The following is a 7,503-nucleotide window of genomic DNA, read 5'->3' on the forward strand; positions in this document are numbered from 1 at the left end:
TGTCGAGGAGAGAGTTTGGAAGGGGTGTTAGCAGTGTTAGTAGGAGGAGGGAGAGGTGGGGGGGAAAAGGTGCTGCTGATGTCGTCTACCTTTTTTTCAAAGTAGGTGACAAAGTCATCGGCAGACAGGGAGGAAGGAGGAGGGGGAGGAGGTGGGTTAAGGAGTGAGGAGAAAGTGGAGAAAAGCTGACACAAGATGGTCTACCCTATCGCTATATCTCCAATGCTCTCCAATGCTTGACCATTCTCAGACAGCAGTTGACTTTAATAATACTAGTAATAATAATAATAATAATAATAATAATAGTAGAAGTAGCAGTAGTAATAATAATAATAATAATAATAACTTTTATTTGAGGAGCACTTTTCCTGCAAACGTTGCAGCTAGTATTATTATTATTATTATTATTATTATTATTATTAGTAGTAGTAGTAGTAGTAGTAGTAGTTTCTTCCACTTTCTCCTCACTCCTTAACCCACCTCCTCCCCCTCCTCCTTCCTCCCTGTCTGCCGATGACTTTGTCACCTACTTTGAAAAAAAGGTAGACGACATCAGCAGCACCTTTTCCCCCCCACCGCTCCCTCCTCCCACTAACAATGCTAACACCCCTTCCAAACTCTCTCCTCGACACTCGGTCTCTGGCTTGTCATCTTTCCCCCCCCTCTCCCCCGATGAGATTCTCACACTTATCACATCAAAGCGGGCAACCACATGCCCTCTTGATCCCATCCCCTCCCCTCTTCTCCAATCCATTTCCGCCGACATCCTTCCTTACCTTACCACCCTAATCAACTCCTCCCTATCCACAGGATCTGTCCCAGCGGCCTTCAAAATAGCCAGAGTCAAGCCTCTCCTTAAGAAACCTACCCTTGACCCTTCATCTGTCCACAATTACAGACCGGTATCCCTTCTCTCCTTCCCTTCCAAAACCCTCGAACGTGCTGCATCTAAACAACTGACTGACTATCTCCGGAAGATGGATCACTGAGACCCCCACCAATCCGGCTTCAAGGCTGGGCATTCCACTGAGACTGCGCTCCTTGCTGTCACGGAAGCCCTCCACTCTGCTCAAGCTTCCTCCCTCTCCTCTGTTCTCATTCTCCTTGACCTGTCTGCTGCCTTCGACACAGTCAATCACCAGATCCTTCTCTCCATCCTCTCAGAACTGGGCATCTCTGGCACCGCACACTCCTGGTTTTCTTCCTACCTGACGGGCCGCTCCTACCAGGTGACCTGGAGAGAATCGCTGTCTTCTACACGAACCCTCTCCACTGGGGTACCCCAGGGTTCTGTCCTAGGGCCCCTACTTTTCTCTCTCCACACCAAGTCTCTTGGCTCGGTAATCTCTTCACATGGGCTCTCCTACCACAGCTACGCAGACGACACTCAACTCTTCCTGTTCTTCCCCCCGTCTGATGTACAAGTGGCAACCCGTATCTCTGCATATCTCGCTGACATTTCAACATGGATGGCTGACCACCATCTCAAGCTCAATCTTAACAAGACCGAGCTCCTCTTCATCCCCGGGAAAACCTGCCCTCTCCAAGACTTATCTATCACAGTGGAGAGCTCTACTGTAACCCCCTCCCTGACAGCGAAGAACCTTGGAGTGATCCTGGATAACCGACTATCCTGTGCAGAGAACATTGCAGCAACGGCTCGCTCCTGCAGATTCTTCCTCTATAACATCAGAAGGATACGACCATTCCTTACCAGAGAGGCAGCGCAACTCTTGACCCAGGCACTGGTCATCTCCCGCCTGGATTACTGCAACGTACTCCTGGCTGGTCTCCCCGCCTTCGCCATTAGACCTCTGCAGCTCATCCTGAACGCTGCTGCACGTCTGGTATTCAACCTCCCCAAATACACTCTATCCCACCTGGAGAGGGGAAACAGCTACGCGAGACTGCTCTTTGTGGACTTCAGCTCTGCCTTCAACACCATCCTTCCAGACAGGCTAGTGACCAAACTACTAGACCTGGGACTATCACACTCTATATGTGCATGGATCAAGGACTTCCTGTCTGACCGCCCCCAGAGGGTGCGGGTGGGCTCCCACACCTCCACAGCCCTCAGACTCAGCACTGGGTCCCCACAGGGCTGCGTGCTAAGCCCCATCCTCTACAACCTCTACACCTACGACTTCAACCCCGTCCAACCCAGCAACTCCATCGTAAAGTTTGCAGACGACACCACCGTGGTGGGCTGCATCTCGGGGGGGGACGAGGCGGCGTACAGGGATGAGGTAGAGCAGCTGAGCAAGCTGTGCAAGGTTAACAACCTGCTGCTGAACCAGTCAAAGACCCAGGAAATCATCGTGGACTTCAGGAGGAAAAAATCTGAGGTCCAGCCCCTGCTCGTCGATGGAGGGAGCGTCGAGAGAGTCTCAACCCTCCGATTCCTGGGGGTGCACATACAGGATGACCTGTCCTGGAAGATCAACACAGCAGCCATCATCAAGAAGGCACAACAGCGGCTCTTCTTCCTGAGAGTCCTCAGGAAAGACCACATCGGACAGGAGATGCTGGTGACCTTCTACCGCTGCGCAGTGGAGAGCATCCTCACCTACTGCATCTGCATCTGGTTCTCCAGAGAGTCGTGAGATCGGCCCAGAAGATCACCGGCTGGAAGAGCTGTACAACACACGCTGCCTCAGGAAGGCCTCCAAGATCTCCAGAGACCCATCCCACCCTGGGTACGAACACTTTGCTCGGCTGCCCTCGAACAAGCGGTTCAGGACCATGTTCGCAAGGACAAACAGACTGAAGCTCAGCTTCTACCCCAGGGCCATCCAGGCCCTGAACACAGCAAAGACCTAGGTTCTAGGCCCTGGACAATCTAGACAAATTGATGGCAGCTACTAGATTGAAATCAAGTGTAATACTGAAACACAACTGTGTACATTTCAAACCTGCAAACTGCGACACTTTAAATGAATGTGCAATAACACTATGTGCAATATGACAACCCTAGGGTACATAAGGTTCAGAGAATAGGAAATGTTAGAATAGGTATAGCATAGCATAGAGTACAGCACAGTGTTTTATTTGTATAGTATAGTATAGTGGATAGTGTACATAGCCTTTATTTATGTAAACCAGCTCTTTTCCCTTCTTGTTTTTAGGTTTTTTTCCTAGCACCAGGGGAGCCCCCCCTCCCAATTTCATTCATTCATTCATGTATGTATGTATGTATGTATGTATGTATGTATCAGGGACGTGCCGTCCATATAAGCAGAGTAAGCAGTGCTTACCCAACGAAAAATAAAAAAGGACTGTGAAAATATTAAAATAAAAGTGCATGTAACCGTTTGTTTGTTTTCATTAAAAGAGTCGTATTTTAGGTCCCAGGGCAGCAGGAGTCATTCATTTTGACGTTGCATTTTTAGCGCAACCTGCAGGAGTAAGCACTTCCTACTCTGCATTGCGTTGCATATAAGCACTTCTCTCTCTGCTTTCCCTCGCGTACATTCGAATGTGTGAAAATGTCTTTTTTATTTTTTTCCGATGCCTCAGCCCGCTTTTTAATGTGGCGAGGGTAAGCATGCTTACAGCCAATCAGTAGGTCTTTAATTCCGATAAGAGCTACTGATTGGCTCTTATCACTTTCAAGTTCAATTAACATTTCACCTCTCGCCCGGCAGAATAGCTTATGCCAGCTAGCTCAAACGATCTAAATAATAATAATCAATAAGGATAACTTGCTTGATTTTGTGAATATGGACATTACTGTCAGCGACCTAAAGGGATTTCGTAGACTGGACTGGACTGGAAAAACACAACTACCGATCTTCACACCCAGAAAGGGAGAGTCGCCAGCAAGCCTGGTATGAGCGGTTTATATGATTTATATGATTCGCAAGGCTGGTGGCGATCTGTGCTTGTTTTGAGTACTGCTGTGCTGCTGGTTAATCAACCGCTGAGATTGGCCTAATGTCGCTGTCCGTGCCATTGGTTCTGGACCAAAAGTGTTTGAGAGAGATAGAGAGGGAGGGTTTGTGATGTGATGTCAAGTGCCTGTGTGACAAAAGTGTGAAAAGAAAGTGTGTTGTGAGTTTACTATGGAGGATGGAAACATTGTGTGTCTGTGTTGTGCGTGTGTGCGTTTGCGATGTTGAAACTGGACTTGTAGATTTCAGCAGGCTGGCTACTTGAAAAGATCTTGGTTCAAAAAAGATTTAACAATGAGCACCCCTGATATACTGTACGTAGTCGAAACTGGCAACTGTTTTTTTTGTTTTTGGTAATCTGATCACAAAGTGACACTACAGTTTATTAGCGGGTTCTAGGGCATCAAAATTGCATTTCCTTGAAACTGCGTTCACTGATAGCGTGTATGTGTAATTATGTGTATTTCTATATCTTATGCTTACCCAATCTAAAAGCTCACGGCACGTGCCTGGTTTGTATGTATGTGTGTATGTATGTATATATCTATATATGTATGTATGTATGTATGTGTGTATGTATGTACAGTATGTATGTATGTATGTATGTATGTATGTGTGTGTGTGTATGTGTGTGTGTGCGTGCGTGCGTGCGTGCGTACGTGCGTGCGTATGTATGTATGAATGTATGTATGTATGTATGTATGTATGTATGTATGTATGTATGTATGTATGTATGTATGTATGTATGTATGTATGTATGTATGAATGTATGTATGTATGTATATGTCAGTGGAGGCTCCTCCATAGAGGTGGAGGAGGCCTGGCCTCCCCAATAATTTGAGAGAAGAGAGAGAGATTTAAAAAAGCAATAATTATATATTTTATTTTTTTAACAAAAAACATATTTTACATAATATTTTTTTTATATTAATATTATTTATTAATATTATTTCCGTTTTGTTCATAAATCTTTTCCATGGCTAAAACCCAATATTGCAATTGTAAAGCACCTACAGGCCAGAATCCCTATCCGTTTCTATTGAGGGAGGCCAGGCCTCCCCTAGGAAAGTGGTTTCTCATAGAAGTCAATGTAATGCAATTTTTTTCATGGCAATATGTGATTGGCCAAATCACTGAAAATGGGTGGGCAGAGGAGGCCTGGCCTCACCATGCATTGAGTCCAGGGCTGAATGATTGACATTTTGTTCGTCCAATCACATGAAGCCATTTTGAGAATTCGCCAGTTACTTCAGTCAAAGAAACACTCGCCATAGTGGCTTGTCCTTTGCAGGACACGTCTAGAACACCCATGGCTATTATCCCTGAAAATAATAGCTCATTTGGCCAAATACTTTTGCTTAAAATGACCTCGGAAGTCGGCGAGATTCTGGCGCGATTTATACATCGAGTAGGTAGACAACATTTAGGATTTAGGTTGTGAGCCTGAGCAGAAGGGACAATAGCTGCTGCAGGCGGACCAGAGATTCATGCCAATTGTTTTGTTTATTTGATGACCCATTGTGCAGGTAACTTATTACATATGTTGTTTGAGTTCTATGTTTTGGTGCATTTTGTAAGAGTCCACTCGTGGTGTTGCTAGCATTCGCGATCTAGGGCATGGCTAGTCAGTAACGTCATGTTGCATTCCACATGTAGTACCATTTTCCGCCACACGCGTGTATGAGTGCTGTTCTGCAGGATAAATATTAGAAATGGATGAAGTATTGTTCTGAATTGTATGTTGTGTGTCTGATTGACATAGTGTTTGAGTGCTTTTGACATGTCATTGATTGTATGTAGTATGTTGTGGTGAATGTTGTGAGCCTGAGCAGAAGGGACAATAGCTGCTGCAGGCGGACCAGAGATTCATGCCAATTGTTTTGTTTATTTGATGACCCATTGTGCAGGCAATAAAAGCTGCTTCATCCACCATCCTGAGAGTGTCCCAATCCCTTCAGTACCGCCAAACACAAATTAATAATTTTAACAAAGACAGATAAGAAGAACAGGGAACATTCCATCGCGAGTGAAGCGAGCAAGCGGAAAAAAAATTGGCCTCCTCAATTCTGGAAGTCACCAGCCTCCACTGGTATATGTGTATTCCAATCCTTAGGGATAATCCTGATTCCCTACACATCACAATGGGGTATTCCATCAACCTCTCGCGAGACTTGTCAAAATAAGCCTGGATGGTCCTTGAGCAACGTCTACATTCTGATCATCGCAAGTGACATCAGCAGGAAGCCACGTGAGACTATTGGAACGCTCGCCGGTCGCGAATTTGCGAAACCTAGGATGGTAGGGGAAGGCAGGGCAATACCGCTACCTGATTGGTTGGCGAATCACTCGTGATGAGCCCCCTCATTGGCTGGCGAGTCTACCATCTAATTAGCCAGACTCCTTGCTATAAGCTAGCAATATTGGGCTAACGTAAACGTTATAATGCTAAGCTAGCAATATTGGCCTAACGTAAACGTTATAATGCTAAGCTAGCAATATTGGCCTAACGTAAACGCTAAACATGTTTATTGACTGGGCAACACAGTGTAAATACAGTACTAGCCTGACCTTGTTCATTTGAACCAGCTTCATAAAATAAACCAGAAACACTCATTCTGCAGTCTGCACGTTTTATTCTGATATTAACCAGCTTGTTAACATTCAATTTGTCACATTGTATACCCACAAACCATATTACTGCATAAGCAACCACACAGGGAAAATACAGTATCAAAGGAGCAGTAATGTCACAAAAATACATTTCAGAACTTTAGGAGTTGTTTAAACTTGAACTCTCTTAGATTATATTCAAGCCGATCTTCAGCTACTGGCAAACATCTCCACGTTCAGCTGTGTCTCCACGTTCAGCTGCGTTAGCAGGTTCTGGCAATCTGAGGAAAAGTAATTCAATTACTAGGTCAGCTACAGTGTGTGTTGACGCAACTTCAGGGGAGTGTGTTCATTTTATGCACGTTTTATTCTAATATGAATTTCAGTAGCCTATTTATCTTTCAGAGAAGTTAGAAGTCATAAAGAAACATGTCACGCTGGATTCTTCTGAGTCAACTAACGTTCACGTTGTTGAGTGTTGATCTCATTTGCATACTCACGCTACGTTCATGTCTATAAATGTAAGAGCGCCAAATAAATCTTCCTCTTTCCGGAATGTTAACCGATGCAAGCAGTCGTGTGTACGTTATCCTTTCTATCTATATATAATATATATATATATATATATATATATATATATATAATTATCTATCTGTAAGCTCGGAAGCTACGCTGGATGCTTACTGAGGAACTTGGCTGAACTGTCAATGACATCTGGACACAAGTGGACAGAGGTGGTCAGTGGAACACTTTTTTGGAGACGCATAATACAAGTTTAAACAGCAATGTTTCTCGCTGTCCACTTGCAATCTAATCTCAAAAACACATTCTAAGTGTAACAGGCTCATTGTTCCCCACCCTTCTAACATGTCTAACATTTTAAATTGTGTATCAATTAAGGTAGACTACTGAAGGAGAAGTGAGAGAGGGAAAAGACGAGCGAGAGAGGGAAAAGAGGCAGCCATGAAAATTAGGTGGTGTCATATTTGTGGAAAGCAGGATG

This window comes from Nansenia antarctica, assembly GCF_963989245.1.
Source record: "Nansenia antarctica genome assembly, chromosome: 19".
Classification (NCBI taxonomy): Eukaryota; Metazoa; Chordata; class Actinopteri; order Argentiniformes; family Microstomatidae; genus Nansenia; species Nansenia antarctica.